The sequence below is a fragment of the Equus caballus genome, chromosome 23 (assembly GCF_041296265.1).
Source record: "Equus caballus isolate H_3958 breed thoroughbred chromosome 23, TB-T2T, whole genome shotgun sequence".
Lineage (NCBI taxonomy): Eukaryota > Metazoa > Chordata > Mammalia > Perissodactyla > Equidae > Equus > Equus caballus.
Window position 1 is genome coordinate 31,317,085 of NC_091706.1, and position 17,639 is coordinate 31,334,723.

The 17,639-nt window shown below is 37.1% G+C and overlaps 2 long non-coding RNA genes across 3 annotated transcripts in view; one reads left to right on the forward strand and one right to left on the reverse strand.

The window, feature by feature from the left end:
* The window catches only part of LOC138920354 (uncharacterized), a 59,864-nt gene that overhangs the window by 12,017 nt on the left and 30,208 nt on the right, over positions 1 to 17,639 (forward strand). The gene's annotated exons all lie outside the window — the stretch shown is intronic.
* LOC138920399 (uncharacterized) lies at positions 10,189 to 13,953 on the reverse strand. The gene is made up of 2 exons (XR_011431493.1): positions 13,819 to 13,953; positions 10,189 to 11,290 (listed from the first exon to the last, which is right to left on the reverse strand). It is a non-coding gene; the product is annotated as an uncharacterized lncRNA (long non-coding RNA).

Genomic DNA, 17,639 nt, shown 5'->3' on the forward strand with positions numbered 1-17,639 from the left:
GGATATTTGAAATTTTCTTAAATAAATATAAAAGCCACTCTTTCTTCTAAAAAATAATTTTAAAGAGTACTTGACCCCCAAGAGTAGTTACTATGACTATATTAATAGGTCTGGATTTGACTTGAGAACACAGTGAATCCATTTAGAGAGCTGGGAAAACTCGAGACGACATCTAGTTCACCTGTTCTAAGAAGGACTCACCCATTCCAGGAAGATGGCCCTTTATTATTTTGTTCACTTTTCTAAGACTCTCATTCAAAAAAGTCTATTTTATTTCTTAATAATTCTATTCCCGGTTCAAATCGGCTGTGGTTGACAATACACTCTTTACGAACTTCATTCCCTTTATTCTTCCTACTTAGGAAATAACGCAGTCTGTTCCTATAATGCATGTTGCTGTAAAAGAAATGTGCTCATATTTGTTAGGGGAATCATGCCATCTTAAAGAGGGAGTCAGGCTTATTGAATTTGTGATTTCTCCCAGCATATTATTATTTTAAAGTAAGCATGGGCAAATTTTCTGTCAATCAAAGAGAATCATTATCAATACATGAAGACCTGAGGGTAGGGGGAAGCTCAATCCTGAAAAGCCTTCCTTGACGGTTGGTTTAGTGGCTATACTTTCCACACGTTTAGCTATTTGGTAAAACTAAAAGTGCCGGTGAAGAGTCTCCAAAAACATTTACTCTTATGGTTTACAAACTAAAAAGCGGTTGATTCAGCAGTCTAGACCCTAGGTCAATTTTTTTTTTTTTAATTTTGATGAAACGGGTCTCTTTTAAAAATCAAGATCCTCTTCGATCCAATTCCCCGAGGAGAAATCCTGAGCTAAAAGCCTGAAGAGAGTGGAATTGCCAATGGATATCCAACCGTGTGGAAATTTTATTAGGATTTCAATGATTTCTGTTTGTGCTCCGGTTACAAACGAGAATACATTTTGAGTGGGCTACTTCTAACCACGTTTTTCCAATAAGCCCTGTTGCTGTACCTTTTTGCAGAAATCTAGGCATTTCTGGAATACATATATTGTGTAATAACAGAAACGTCGAGTACCTACCATTTTTTGAGGATTATTCGAAGCTTTACACAAATTTTCTCATTTAATCCTTAATCAGAGCTTTTGAGTTCAGTATAATTATGTGCATTTTTGAGGACACTTAACTGTGGTTCAACGGTATTCTTTGCAAGAACAGGACAAAGAACTTCCACGTATCTTTCGGTCTCCCCAGATGCAAACATTTATCAACTCAGCTTTACCCTCCTCTTTCTCTCCGCTTTTACAAGTAAGTTGCAGACGTGATGCCCCTTTACCTCTACATGTTTCAGAGTGTATTTCCTAAAAAGAAAGACACTCTCTTACATAACTATAGTAAAATTAAAATCAAGAAATTAACCTTATAGGATAATATTATTTTATCCAGATCACCTGATAATGCTCTTTATAGCAGAAGAAAAACACATTGCATTTATTGCATTTAGGTGTCACGTTGCTATAAGCTCCTTGAACCTAGAATTGTTTCAGAATTCTCCGTTGTCTTTTGTGACTTCACACTTTAGAATCATGCAGTCTAGGTCTTTGTTAGAGTGTTGTTAAGCATGAGTTCATCTGATGTTCCTATGACTGTGTTCAAGTTATGCATTTTTGCCTGAAAGGTCCGACGGTAGTTTACATCTCTATCAAAGTTATACGGCTAATGAAAGTTGGGACCGGCGTTTGAACTTGAACAAGAATCCAAAGCCTTGATTCTCAACCTCCACTCATAACATCATGAATAATTATAGAATTTCTCATGCAACATCTTTAACAAACGTTAATAATTTCTATAAATATCGCTGAAGATCTACTCTAGCTCTGCCACATAATAGAACGTGAGGGAAGGGAGAGTAAACGGTATTTTAGTGTAGATCTATTATAGGAAGTACATGTTTATTACCTATTAGGTGGGAAATGCAATTCAAAAATTGATTAATAGACAACATTATCAAAGTCTATTTTGTATGTCGTGGACTATCAGTTTCATGATTCCTTATTTTTCTTGCTTATTTGGCTCCTGTCTTGTTTTCTTCCCCTAAAAATTCATTACACAATATGACAGTATCAGTTTGATTCTATAGTTTGTCAATTTACACTAGGCACCTTCTAAAGAATGTAATATAAACCTTAAAATCAAACTCCTCTGCATTCCAGAATTTCAACTCCTAAAATCTTTGCACACAGTTGATGACTTCATTGTATTATCCTGCTCTTCTAATTATTTCAAAATCCAACAAGTTAGCACAGTAGATTAAAAGTAGTAGAATGAGCCAATACTAGTTTAAAAACTTCCTTATTATCAAAACTCTATACATCCTGGGCTAATTTATCTAATGTCACTATTATGCTGTAAATTGAAACTTAAGCAATAATCAATTAATATTGTGAATTATCAGGGCTGGCCCAGTGGCATAGTGGTTAATTTCACACACTCTGCTTTGGTGGCCTGGAGTGTTTGAGATTTCGGATCCCAGGCATAGACCTACACACTGCTCATCAAGCCATGCTGTGGCTGTCACCCACATACAAAATGGAGGAAGATTGCCACAGATGTTAGCTCAGGGACAATCTTCCTAAAGCAAAAAGAGGAGGATTGGCAACAGATATTAGCTTGGGGCTGATCTTCCTCATCAAAAAAAAAAGAAATTGTGAATTATCATTGATGTTTTGGCCATGAGTAACTTTAAATGTAAACATAAGTCTTACAAATACAAACTTAAATTTATCCTAGATATCCTTTATTTTAAAATTTCGGTTTGTATACTCTTTAAAAAATCATAATTGACTTGATTTTGACTAGGAAAAGTAAAAAGTCCCTGAACATAAACATAACTTCTCAATATAAATTGGTATTGCATCTAGAAGAATAAACAAATAATAAAAGGATTTAATTATATTAACTTAGTATCAGAATTGTACCATATCTCAGATATCACCATACAGTTTCAGGACCAAAGTCCTAGAAAATTTATGACCTATTTTTAGAGGCAGTAAGAATTGATATACAATGACACATGACTATTTTATTTAACCCAGTGCTTTCAAAGATGTGGGTTTAGCTCATTACTAGGTCAGGATGAGTGTTTTTAAAAAATGAGATAAAATAGAATAGAAGATATCTCATGGTTTCATGTAGTAATGTAAATATTAATACGTGAAACTTGTTTTGGTATGCATGCATGTATATATGTGTGTGCGCATCTCTTTTTCTTTTGTGTACCATATGGAAAGAGAAAATAGTTTGTTTTCTGTGACGCAAAGAACCCCTGAAAGATGCTGGCTTAATTAGTATTCAATTCAAGCTTATTATTTGCTGTTATTTCCTATAAGTAACAAATGATGTATTTTGTTCTTCAATAATTTTCTTGCCTCCCGCCCATACTAGATATTTCTAGGGCCTTTTTCACAGCCTCCACTCACCCTCCTTTGGCAATACACATAGATAAACTCTCCACCCAGGTATAGTACCTCCCCCTCCACTCCCGGATTCTCATTAAAGCAGTTTCAGCCAGCGTGCCAGGTAATTACTTAACTTAGTGTTAGAGTTCTTCTTCCTTCAGTTGATAATGATCGTAAGTCCTTTCCTACCTCATGAAATTTGCCAGAACAAAATGTCGATTTGTCTAATTTGCTCACCATTATATATCGCATTTCCACCCCATACTGTGGCTCTATAAGTATTTGTTCAATAAATAAATGAATGAGTACAGATCTACTGACAAGAGTGATTGTATCTTCCCACACGGGATGGCCTTCCTTGTTCTCCTTGCCTCAGGCCTCTTGCTCTCCAATATGGACTTATTTATTTAATATTAACAAATATTTATCAAATATCCACCATTGTTTTAAGAGTTAGGGACACAGCAGTGAACAAAAGTGACAGAGTATCTACCCTCATGGAATTTGTAGCCAGTGAAGGATACAGCAAATAAACACATATATAATCATATAATGTCAGATAATAATAAATTATATGAAAAAAAGCAGAGTAAGAGAATAGGAAATGATAGAATGGAGAGATACAACTTTTTCTTAATAATTATAGTTCTTTTGACATTTAAATTCACATGCAAAACAAAGGAAATTCATTGCATATAGTTTCCCAAATGAAACTTCCTGAAACATTTCACGTTATGCCACTTCTCTCTGTTCAAACACATTCAACAATTGTTCATCTATAAAGCAAGCTCAATAGAATTTCTGATGAAATGAAATTCCAATTCTATTTCTGCTGGAGATAACATCCAAAGTAGTCAGCTCAGGGTTGCTCAATCTGGCCACAAGTATTCCTTCTTGCCTTTAGTCCGTAAACACAAAGCTCTAGTAATATTGGTTAAATTCCTGGTCTTGTGCTTTTCTACCTGATTGACCTACTATCAGTCTACACCTGTCTGAAGCACCCCTTACCCTTCAGGTCCCAGTGCAAAAGCCCCTCTCCTTTCCTCCTGCTCTGGGTCATTCAGTATGACACAGAATCTACTATCTTGTAATTAACTGTCTCCTTGTGGTTATATTTGATCTTCCCAGGTGGATGGCACACTTTTGAAAGACGACAGTCTTGTATTACTTTGCCCTTTTCTTAGTACCTTACAAAATGGTTGGCATACAAATATGCATTTGTTAAATAAGTATTGACTAACCAACTGCATGAGTTGACCACAGTTGGCCTCTGTGGCTCCTTCTGGGCACATACTCACATCACCTGCCATTTTCTCTTGGTGACATTAAGCCTACACCTGAGACAGAATCATCGCTTGAATTGTCCACTTGACTAGGTCTTTCATTTTCCCCTTCAAAGCTGTCTGTCACTGTGATCCAGAGATCTTACATCATTCTCTGGCACCAACGAAAGCTTTGCTTTGTCAGGATGTTACTTTCTACACTCGCCACAAGGGGGAGCAGCAGTTCTTTTTCCGGAGCCAGAATGACTGCAGCTTCTTGCTCCCACGGGTGCTACCCCAATATTCACTCTACCCCCTAATTGTTCCCATGAATTTTTCTATTTTTGTGTTTTCTCCTGCATGTATTTCCCACATCTTTCCTTCCTTCTTCACCTTAAAAAGAAAATTTTATTTTAGTTTCCCTGATTCAAATGCTGTAGCCACTCACAACTTCTACTCAGGTTCCTAATTCCCTATTTTCAAATAACTGGATATTTAAAATGGCACTAGTACTTTTGGAAAATGCTTATTGTTGGAAACAACAATTCAAAGGGAAACCAGAAGTTATCTTTCAATCAGTATCTGACATGGACAGCAGGTAACATATTTTTTTGTCCCTCGATTTAACTAGAGTGTTGAGTGTGGATAGGTATTTAATACTTGTCACATAGAAAAGTTCTTAGCTAAAACTGGGTGTTCCAATACTGTACACATATACAATTCTAAAGCTACAAGAATATTAGGAATAATCTGAACCAAAATCTTCCAGTTTACAAATAAGGACATTAAATCACAGAGGTCCAATGACAAGTTCAAGGGCTCATTCAGGTCCAGCGCTCTTCTGTGAAGCTCCATTGTCTCTCTTATAATGACAAGGTAAAACCTGGCGTATAGTTTAAACAAAGAGATAAAATAGGTCTTTCACAAGCCTGACAATATTATGCTAAAGATCATTGTAAAAATGTTGCTTTGGGTTTAAATACTATAAACTACCTTACATCCACACTTAGTACTAAAGTGTTGCCTTGCAGTTAAAATTACTCAAGTAGATCTATCTGCCAATTTGGAGGGTCAGATTGAATGAAGAAAGCAAGTTAAATAATAATAACAACAATAGATATAATAAAAATAAAACCGTGTAATGATTTTTATTCGTATACAAAAACCATATATGTAAATGCATGGATAAAGTTCTAAGTGCATACAGTTGAAATTGATACTCTGGTGTATACAGTTGAAGTTGTTAACCATGCTTCTCCGGGCAGAGAGGAAGGAGCAGGGGAGCTTTCACTTTATACTGCATTCACTTCCATAATATTTGAGTTTTTACAACAAACACGCATAACTTCTGAATTTAGGAACATTTAACAGGCAAAAATTAAAACTATAAAAGCAATCACCACATTAACATTGCTATGGGAAGAAAATGTTACTTTTGTGAAAGGCCACTGAACTTGATGAAAAAACAAAGACATTCACTATTTTCCTATTGAAAATATAGTCGGTCAGTGATTAACCAGCATAATAATAAGAGCTCAAAATTCAGTCCTAATGGTGCTCTGTGTTGAATTATGTCTAGCAACAACAAGTGGACTTGTTTTGAAGGAGTGATTAAAGAATTCTCATGAGTCACTTCCTAGTACATCGACTATCTTAAATCTACTGTTTGCCACGGTGAATGACTTGAAGAGATAAAGCGATCAAGGTTTTATTATTGCTCAAAGTTCAGGCTCAAAAGTTTTTCACCCTCCACTGGTTCTTGACCCATGAGAGGGCCAAGCCCTGGGAAACGACTTCTAGCTCTCTATAGACTTCTTACCACTGTCTCCTTATGTACACCAACCCCATCAGTTTTGCTTATTAAAATGTAATTATACTGAGTTTCTTTTATTTAAATTTAGCTCCTCAGTTTCTCCTTTCCTAGAATTAGAACATAACAAAGTAATTTGAACCCTTTGTATGTTTCTTGTCCCTTATAGATTTTGATGTCTTTTATTAAAGGGGAACATTTATCCACTCCCCTTCTCCACTCCTCACGTTGCCATAAAGGAAATGGTGCTCAGTCTCAACTCCCAGATTTAGAATAGTATTAGAAAAAACACTTCTATTCCCTCTCTCTACCTGCCCATTTCTCCCTTGGATGGAGTAGCTTATCTGATTGATGAGTAGGGTGAGAATCTGGCGATCCTCAGGGTCAAGCTTCTCTATTGGATGAGGTGATTGGTGTTGAAGTCCTTGTCCATGAATGGTCTGCTCCTTCTCTCTTGCTATTTTCCTCATTGAGTGGTCTATCCTCAAGTGGAACATGCTTTCCTGCTCCAACTCTTCTGTGTTGCTTGGTAACTGCCTGTAGGGAGTGTCTGCCATTCTCTAGTTTCTCCACCTTAGATTGGGACCATCAAATCCTAGTGAGAGGAAGCCCTATGATGTACTCAAATCCAGCATTTTCAAAATAATCCTGATTCTGGACTTTAATCCTCATTTATCTCCTTGAGTTGGTTCTAAATTGCTTATAACCCATAGGAAAAAATATGTATGAAATTAGTATTCGTCTTTGAGATCCAGACCTATATATAAAAGTGTCTAATGTGTCTCTTTACTTGGGCATCTCAAAGCGACCCCAAAATTGACACACTCAAACTTAACTCATAATCTTTTCCTTTGGGTAAAAATAAATAAGCAAAATACTGGTCCTCTTTTGAGCGTCCTCTACCTCAGTGAATGACATAACCTTCTCTTTAGTTGTACAAGCCAGAAACCAGAAGTCTTCGCTGACCTCTCTTCTCCTTCATTTCACATATCCAATTCATCACATTTGTCTCCATCTCCACCACCACCACTCTATTCTGAAACACCTTCATCTCTCATCTGAACTGCTTCCATTGCCTCATAATCGGTCTACCCACATGTTCTCTGGACTCTGTTCAATGAACTCACCATGTTATAAACAGAGGCATCTTTTCCACTCCACTGATGACATTCTATTTCTCTTTCAATGAAGACAAAACTCCTGGCCTAGCCTATAACAGGAGTCAACAAACTTTTTCCTCTGACAGCTAGATAATAAATATTTTGGGCTTTGCAGGCCATATGGTTTCAGTTGCAACTTTTCAACACTGTTATCGTAATGAAAAAGCAGCCATAGACAATGCACAAACAAACAGGTGACTGTGTTCCAAGAAAATTTCACATATAAACACAAGTGACAGGCTGAGTTGGACTCGTGGGCTATTGTTTGCCAACCCCTGTCCTATAATGTTCTGCATATTGTAACCCTATTTACCTCTCTACTTTCTTAGACAGGATATCCCCATTGCCATTGCCATTCCAATGACACTTACCTCATGCTTTACACTCATCAAATTCTTTTCCACGATGGGAATTAACAAATGTCTTTCTCTCCGCCTGCCTGGCTTTTCTATCATTTCTTCACCTGGTTAGCTCTCATTCAGTCTTCCAATCTTGTCCCAAAGCCACTTATTTAAGGAAGCCATGTGTATAGTCTCTCAGAGCCTCACAGACCCTTCCTCCGCAGCACCAGTCACAGTGGCAATTCTTATCTTACAATTATGTGAGTAATGTTTGTTCCCTCCACCTCTTACCACCAAATTGCTAGGGCAAGAGTAGTATCTTTCTTTGTTTATCATTGCATCCCAAGAACCTAGTGCCCAGCCTATGACTGGCACTCAGTAAACTCTTGTTGATGGGCTGAATAAATGAATGAGTGCATGGGTGAATTATTTCCATTCCCATCGCCACTAGCCTCCAACATCCCATTGGACCTGTGCCTATTTTCCCAAGTCCTCTCTTCATAAATTGTTTCTAATAATATATCTCTCTCTCTTTCCGTATCAATATCCCTTTTTCTGTACACTTGGAGAAAATTTGTATTGCTGTTAACTTACCTCTCTGTCCTTTGCACATGTCTGCCTTTTCTGGTGAGTGTTCTTCTAGCTTTCCTTTGGCCCCCAAATTCTTATGCCACAAATGTGTCAAATCTATCCAGCCCAAAACCTCCTGGAACATTGTACTAGTGGTAGAACATAGTTGCTTTTACTTACTTGTAATGAGGGAGATCATGCACTCCAGGAAACCATGGGGGCCTCTCAGTAGGAGGGGTAAAAAAGGACTTAGAAGATTTGGACTGTATGTTTGGTAATTTGGGGGAGAGTTCTAGGAAGCAGGGCTTCTGTTCTGGATTGGTTGCTGCTTTCAGGAAATCAGGATAATTCTTTGATTGGGCGTCATAAAAATTGTTTTCTAGGAAGTGGGAAAGAATGGAGTAGAGCTAAAGTTGTAATCCACAAAAAGACAGTGGTTACTCATATTAGCCAGATTAGGGTAATACTTTGTCTTTTTTAGTGTTTGGACAATGTTCTTGTTTTGTCTGTTAAGACATGATTACAGAAGCTTCTTGTTTTTGCCTTGAACCAACAAGTTCACAGAATGGGCTTGTCTGGTTTCAGCATTCTCTGAAATTTATTTTCAGTAGGAGAACGCCACGGCCTAGCCTTGAGTGGCAGGCTAGTTCCTAGAAGCACCAAGGCCTTATAGTAGTTCCAGGTAGCTCCTGGGTTTTGGAAACTGTTGTTCTTTTCTCGGGGTGAGTCCTCCCGGGGCAGGGTGGGCGTACGTGGAGGGTGTCCACACACACAAAGGCTCTGTGTGCCTAGTTCTGTGTCTCGTACTCTGTGTCTGCACAGGCCAGACTTGGCCAGTATGTAATAGAATTTCAAGAGTGGCTACTTTTGTTTATCATTTTGCATTTTGTCCTAGTTGAAAAGTCACATTAAGTCATCAAGTTAGCTAAATAAAATTCCTCACCTGTTGAAAAATGCATGGCATTCCTTGGCCTGTGCTCACTATTATAATCACAGATAAGAATTTGAAAGCACAACAGCTCTCCAAAATCTCCCCCTAATACATCACTTTTTAAAAAAATCTCTTGAGTAATTTTGTCAGGATCATCTTTATGTTATCAACTGAGAAGACAAACAACTGAATTTTGGAGAAGAGCCAATCCACCAGCAGTAATTATTGGCTGTAGCCATCGCCCCTGGGTATGACGTGTGAAAAGGATTTTTGAGAAGAAGCCAAGAGTAAGGTGCAGCTGAGGGCTGTGATGAGGAAAGGTCTGTATACTGTATGCAAAATTTGAAGGTTCATATTACTATTAGAGGGTTCAGTGATACAAGAGGTGCATGAGCTGGCATTGGCAAACGGGAGTGAAAAGCACCTGACTCACCCAAAACCCTTTGGGATCAGTGAAGCACAAGTTATGGAAGTTTCTGGAAGTCTCTGTTCAGTACATATTTCTAGGGGAAGAGTTTTGATCCTATCTGAGGATATACAAAGGCAGTGATTGGTCACCAGGTCAAGGCTGAACAGACGTGAAATGCTAAACCATTGATGGGACATACAACTTCTTGGTTGGGGAGCTGGTGTTGAATTAGAAACAACTGAAAATGTCAAGCACCACCCACATACAATGAATTTGTATTAATATCATTATTATTTATAATTTAATTGCATAAAATAACCTCTAGATGTGTAAATATTAGCATGTGCGTGATTATCTAGAAGAGAGAATATTGGAAATGTGGGTCCTGAGGGAAAAATACTCAGAAATAAAAGGGCTCAAAGTGAGATCACAGGAATATATGAGATCCTTAGCTTTCAGACCTCTCCCTAAGTTCCTTATCCTAGTCCTCCAAATATTTACCACTTTTCTTGAGTTCTTTCACTTTCTTCTTGTTGGCAAACAGATCTGCAACTGGAAACATTTGACCTCACTTGGTGAGGAATCTCTTCTCTCCTTGATTAATGCTTCCACTGTGCTACAGATACTCCACCTGTCCACTTCTCAGGGGACCTTTCCATAAATTCTCTCTCTCTCTCTCTCCCTCTCTTTCACACACACACACACACGCACACACACACACGCACACCTTCAACATTCTCCTGTCTCTATTAGCTCTTTTATTTCAAATACAACATGATCAAATCTCTCCTGTTAAGAAAAATGCTTTCCAAGATCCATATTCCTTACTAGCTATTCTATGTTTAGGAAATGAGAAATAGAGACACCTTGTCTCCCTAACAAATTTCTTGAAAGAGTTACCTAAACTCACTGTTTCTCCCATCTAGGTGCTCATGCATTCATCAACCCACTGAAATTTTTTATCTCTTTCAATTCTACCTAGAAAACTGCTTTCATCCAGATCACTGACTTGTTAAGACCCCAAGCCTGGTTACAAGCCTGGTTGTAAGCCTGGGTTACAAGTTGTATAGCAAATTGCTCCAAAACTCAGTGGCTTAAAACAACAATTAATTGATTATCTTTCTTGGTTTCTATCTGTCAGGAAGCTGGTCAGGGCTCAATAGGGACAATTTGCCTCTGCTCCATGATGTCTGGAATACTCCAAAGCTGGGGAGTGGAATCATCTGGAGTCTTATTCATGCACATGTCGGGAGGTTGGTGATGGTTGTAAACTGAGACCGTAGCTGGGCCTTCGCCTGGAGCCCTTATACGTGGCCTCTCCATGTGATCTGGATTTCTTCACACAAGGGTGGCTGGTTTCTAAAGGGAAGTGTCCTGAGAGAGAGAGCCAAGTAGAAGCTTGTTATGACCCAGCCTTGGAAGTTGCATAGCATCACTTCTGCCACACTCCATTGGTTGGGCAGTCACAGGTTCCCTCTCACATTCACTTATATCACCCTGCTTCCTGTACACATCACGTCTTACACAATAGGACATGGGAAATCTTGGTGATATAAAACTTTTGGAAAACCCAGTAGATTTTTCTGATAGAAGTATTGTCAGACCTTTTTTAAAGGATTAGAGCTGAATCAACTCGATGTTAGTAGTAACTGAACCCATCATAAATGCAGTTCCAAACCTATTCATGTTTTCTTTCTAGTTTATATTCCAGAGTAACAAGTTATATATGCTAACCACTGATGTATGAATGTGTCTTTCCTTTTATGCAGTTCTAGGAGGAATATTTAGTATTCCTCATTCTGAAACCTGCTAAACTTATCTATGTTGACCCTTTATAACCTTGATAATGATAGATCTCTGTTATAGCCCTTCTCAAGCTCTGCTTTTGCTCAGTGTACATTTATGAATTGTGTTCATCTATTTTCAATTTGAAAGTCTTAAAGTATTTTGAACAATTTAGTAGTTCTTCTCAGGACCTTTCCATTTTCTTTTGATAAAGAGTGCCTAGAACTTCACTAAATATTCCCTGAATTAGTCATATGGACCTGGCTGCATTTTTTTCTTTAAAACCGAATATCTGTTGTCTGGTACTTCTTCCCTCAGAGAATTATAAAATACCAATTTTAAAACAAAGTCCAATATTCAGCATTTCAAATGAATAAATGGTTCGTTACCTAAAAGAAGAATGGGAGAACAGAGGAGGAAGTAAAATTCCATGAAAGCGGCATGTTTAAAAAACAAACAGTGAAATAGGAAAACTACCCATTAGATCAAACTTGGACTTTGAGATAGCAAATCTAATGGCCAAGTTACAAAATTTATTAGTACTTTGATGTTTGAAATGGATGACAGTGATAAAGAAAAGTGTTCCAATACATAAAAAAAAAATCATATTGGCACATTCAAGCACAATTACAAGGACCAGAGTTCTTAGTGGTATTAAAGGGAATGAAAGTTTGAAAAGAGTGCAGATGAAAAGAAGAGATGCAAATATGGTAAAAGGCTCAACACAATTTAAGCAATTAAAGTTAAGCAATAAGAGAAAATTGATTGATTTTGGGAATAGTGGCAGGAGACGATCCATGGTCCAATATTATCTGTTTTCCTCCCATCCTCTCCCTACTCTTGTCTCCAAATCCAGCTGGACTGAGAGCAGAAAGCATCACCACTTACTTGCCCAGAAGCTAGAGCAACATCTTAAGCTTCTTTGGTGACCCATAGACATTTGTGGAATGGATGAATGAATACTGGGGGCGACAGGGATAGGAAGCATTAGTGAATATTTAACTTATTATTTTCATTTTATTTTCCTTCAGAAATCAAAGGATTCTCTGTGTTTAGGCAAAAAAATGTAACTTTAACTTCGTGTCTACACAGATCGGTAGAAAAGGCAACACACTACAGTGGAAATAGCCCACGGCAGGAAATCAGGCATCCTAGGGTCTCAGCTGTGCCTGTCACAAAATATTCAGCGTAAATGCCATTACGTGGTTGAGCTCAATAATGCTTTGGTTTCTTAAATGATATAAAGGTTTTCAAAGTAAAAACACAAAATAAAACACCAGTATATTTGAATAAAGTTAAATTATGCTCTCAAATCTAACAAGCCAGTTGATTAACAAAACGCCAGACTTGACATTAAAAATGGTTAAAAAAATATTAGAGTACGTTTTCTAGGTATGTTAGTTATTCTAAAGATAGAACATACAGCACTGTCTAAGGATCTGGAATTGCTTTGCTAATTAAGACTTTGCCAGATGTAAAAGGATGTCACAACAACATAGACTTAAATTCAGACTTCCTTGAAATAAGAGTAATTCTAAACAGAGAAGAACACAGCATCGCAGCTTTATAATCCACGTGAATGAAGGCAGCGTTTGAATTCTGGTTTTTCTTGGGAAAACAACTTTCTGCCTCAAAGAAATAGTGTTGACAAAAGCTCATTCTTAAAAAAAGGATCACAAGATTTTCTTAAACATCAAAGGTCTCTTACAAAACATTTTGGATGATAAAGTGTAAATTAATCAGACACTTTAATATTGGATATCCCTTTTGAAAGTATATACAAGACCTGAAAAATGAAGACCTCAGCTCAGTAGTTTAAAACAAAGAAAAGAGTATTGCAGATTTGTTTTGTATTATTCTATTCTATTCTATTCTATTCTATTCTATTCTATTCTATTCTATCCTATCCTATCCTATCCTATCCTATCCTATCCTATCCTATCCCCTTGAAGAACGTGGCTGCTTCTGGTCTATCAGGAAACTAGCTTGATTAGACACAAGCTGAGAACTCTGTCTTGCCCATATTAGGTAGTGGCTCAGATCTCATTTCATTAGCTTTTCGGTCAGCCCCATACACACAGTTAAGGGATCCTCCAGAGACAGGCAGAGTTAAATACCGATTTCAGGGTTCTCCTTCTTTGGCTGTCTTTTCTGGCATTCCCTTCTCACTGGCAGCCCTGGGTGCTCTGGCCTCCCTCCCCTTGTCACTCTTGGAAGAACAGCCTGCTTCCTATTGGAGTGTTAGCTGGCTCACACTCCCACGGCTGCAAATGAGGCTGCGTAAAAGACAGGGAACTCACCCCTGTCAATTGCATCCTTCACATGTCAACTCCCCTCCAGAAACTGCCTAGTTTTGTTCATTCTCTAAAGCCCTCTGGGAGTCATTTTTTGTATTTTGTCCAGAGGTTTTAGCTGTTATGCGTAAAGAAGTTTGATTTGTTAAAGTTGGCTTCCCTTTATTGGAAGCAGAGCTCCGTTTTTGTTGGCTTGTTTAGTTTGTGGAGGGGGAAAGGGGCTAAATGGGGGTGAAAGAGGGCTTGTGAACTTCTGTTGGCCTATCTCAGGTCAGCTTATGTGAGGGAATTCTTTAACATTCCTGGAGCCCACAGTTATAGGGCACATCCCTTTGCAGCTCCAGAGTTCAAAACTCAATAAGGAGCATGTTCATTCATAGAACATGGTCAGAAGGGGCCAAGTTGGGAGGGCAGAGGGTTATAGTAGGAGGCGACCACCTTGCCCAGCTGCATGGATATTTTCCCCCAATATAAATATATTGTCAAATAGTTCAAGGCCCACTGTAGGTTCTGGAATCTGTCTTTTCATTGTCTTTTTTTTCTCTCCTGAGTCCTAGGCTTAAATATTTAAATATTTAAAGTAAATTAGATAACACAACATCCTAAACATAAAAAATTTTTTTCACATCTAACAAACTTAATAACATATCCCTAATATTATCTAACACCAAGTTCATACTCAAATTTCCTCAATTGTCTCAAAAATGGCCTTTTCAGCTTTGCTGTCCAAACCATGATCCTGGTAAGGACCACACATTGCTTTCCTTTCCATGAATAGTATTCTCTTTTTGTGGCCATTGCCTGTTGAAGGAAACTGGAGATCTGTCCTATAAAATACCCCATATTCTGGATGTGTCTATGACTTCCTGTGATTCTAACTTTTTACTCTAATCTCTGTATTTCTTATAAATGCAAAGCTAGAGCTAAAGGCTTTATGGATCTTAAGTTAATCATTTCGGTACTAGAAATGAAACTAGGTGATATTATACTGAATTTTGGTATGAAATGTAATACGTATATATTCATATATATATTATTGAGGGTCTCTGTTTAGTCAGAATGGGTGGCTAATTTTGTCAAATGCCTTTAGAGATGATTACATGACTACTGTCCTTAGATTTATTAATATTAATTCTAATAGTGAAGCATCCTTGCATTCCAAGAATAAGTCTAATCTGGGATATATTATTCTTTTAATGGACATTGTATGACTTTGCTAAAATTTTAAGATTTTTACGTCAATATTCATGTGCGATGTTATTCTGTAGTTTTCTTTTTTGTTCAATCATTAATTTTGAAAACCATTGTTATTCCTGTTTCACAAAACAAACTTGAAAATTTTCATTCCTTTTCTGTGCTCTGAAACAATTTAAATACTATTGTTATTATCTTGTCTTTAAGGCTAGTGAAATTTTCATCTAAGCAGTGTCTCAGCTGCATCTCGTTGATTCTGATATATAACGTCTTCATTATCATTATTTTTAGCAACCCTCCAATTTTGTTTGTATTTGCCCTTTGATTCAATAGTTAGTTAACAAATTCTTATTATTTCTAGGTAGAAAGTTTTTGGTCTTTTTTAGTTTGTTGAATTGTATTCAGGAATTGTTGTTTGCATTATGTCTACTTTTTAGAAGGTGATGAGGTCTTTATGTGACCTAACAGAAGAGCAATTTGGGGAATGTTTACATAAACACTTGAAAATCAGATGTACTCATTACTGAAGTACCAATTTTTGTCTCCACTGTAATTTGTAGCCTTTAGCGTTACATATTTCCTTCCTAATCTTATTAAATGCTTTTCAGACTGAATTTCACCTTGTATGTTAACAATATTACTTTTTGTATATTTTCCTGGTAATTATTGTCCATTCTTTTATTTTAAACTTTCTGAATCACTTTTTTAAAGATATATTTCATACATGCAATGTAGAGCTGGATTTTTGTTTTGTGACTCCATCTAAATATTTGTCTTTAATGGGTGAAAGAAACCCATTTATATATTGTTATAATTGATATATTTTGTCCTAGTTCTACCATTTTATATTATGTTGATTGGATACATATGCCTGATCTGTTTCCTTTGCTCATTTTTGACTGTTCTTCAGATATCTTGGAAAATTTATATTTTCTACTCTTCAGGTCTCAATTTCAATGCCACCTTCTCAGAAAGGACTTGTCTAACCTAGCTGCGACCTTCAATGCCACAACTCTGAATCTTTTATTCCTTTTTGCGTTTCTCCATATCATGATCAGTACTTGAAGTTATCTTATTGGTTGATTAGTTTAATGATTTATTGGTTCTTTTCCACTAGAACACAAGCTCCTATCTAACAGGATCTCTCTCTTTTGTTCTCATTTTCTCTCTTTCTTTCCTTTTCCATGATATAATCAGAGCCGTAACAGTATACATTGAATATTATTAAGTAAACAAGGTACTTGATAAATGTTATGCCTATGTTATTTGAAACTGTATTTTTTTTCATTTTCTCTTGTACTCTTCTTAGTAGTGTCTTACTCATTTTAAGTACTCAGTAAGTTTTTTACTACTTAATTGAAACTGTGAGGACTCTAAACTTACATAAAATGTAAAACACAGATGATGAGGAAGATGAGGATAGCTAAAACTTGTGGAACACTTACTGTGCGCCAGACACTGTTCTGAGCCCTCCACATTTAACTCACTTAATCCTGAGAATAATCCTACGATAGGTACCATTGATATTTTCCCACATTACAGATGACAATATTGTCACAGAGTGGTTAAGTAACTTTCTCAAAGCCACATGGTAAAGACTTGTTGATGTTAAATTAGAAGTTATCAAGGCTATAACTATATTTGAGATAGGAAATATGTGTAAAATAATGTCATCTGAAAAGTAGATTAGTACTAACTTAATATTTTATTTTTTCACTATTGTCTTATATGTAATTCTTATCTCTGTTATTGCATTTTAAGCTTTTTGAAAGCAGACATTTTTAAAGTCCCATAGTGTGTAAAAGGGTGCTACCTTTTTTTTTTTTCCTGAGGAAGATTAGCCCTGAGCTAACTACTGCCAGTCCTCCTCTTTTTGCTGAGGAAGCCTGGCCCTGAGCTAACATTCGCGCCCATCTTCCTCTACTTTATATGTGGGATGCCTACCAGAGCATGGCATGTCAAGTGGTGCCGTGTCTGCACCAGGAATCCAAACTGGCGAACCCCAGGCCGCCGAGAAGCGGAACATGCGAACTTAACTGCTGTGCCACCGGGCCAGCCCTGGGTGCTACATTAATAGTAACAAAAATAGTATCCTGTATTTACGTAGCACTTACTGTGTGCCAAGCTCTGTTCTTAGTGCTTTAAATATAACTCACTTAATTCTTACAACAGTAGCTGCTACCGTTATTCCCATTTTATAAGTGAGAAACTAAAGCACAAAGAAATTCATTAACTTTCCTAGGATCATAGAGTTTGTAAATGACAAAGCCAGAATTTGAACCCAGTCAATCTGGTCCAGAGTCAGTGCTTTTAATGATTATGTTCTGTTCCTCATTGAGGGCTTATGAGTGACTAAAGAATCTAATGAGATAAATATTTTATTGTTGAATAACATGATTCAAGGCATAATTTCTCCATGTTCTTACTTATCCAGGTTCCAGGTTTATACT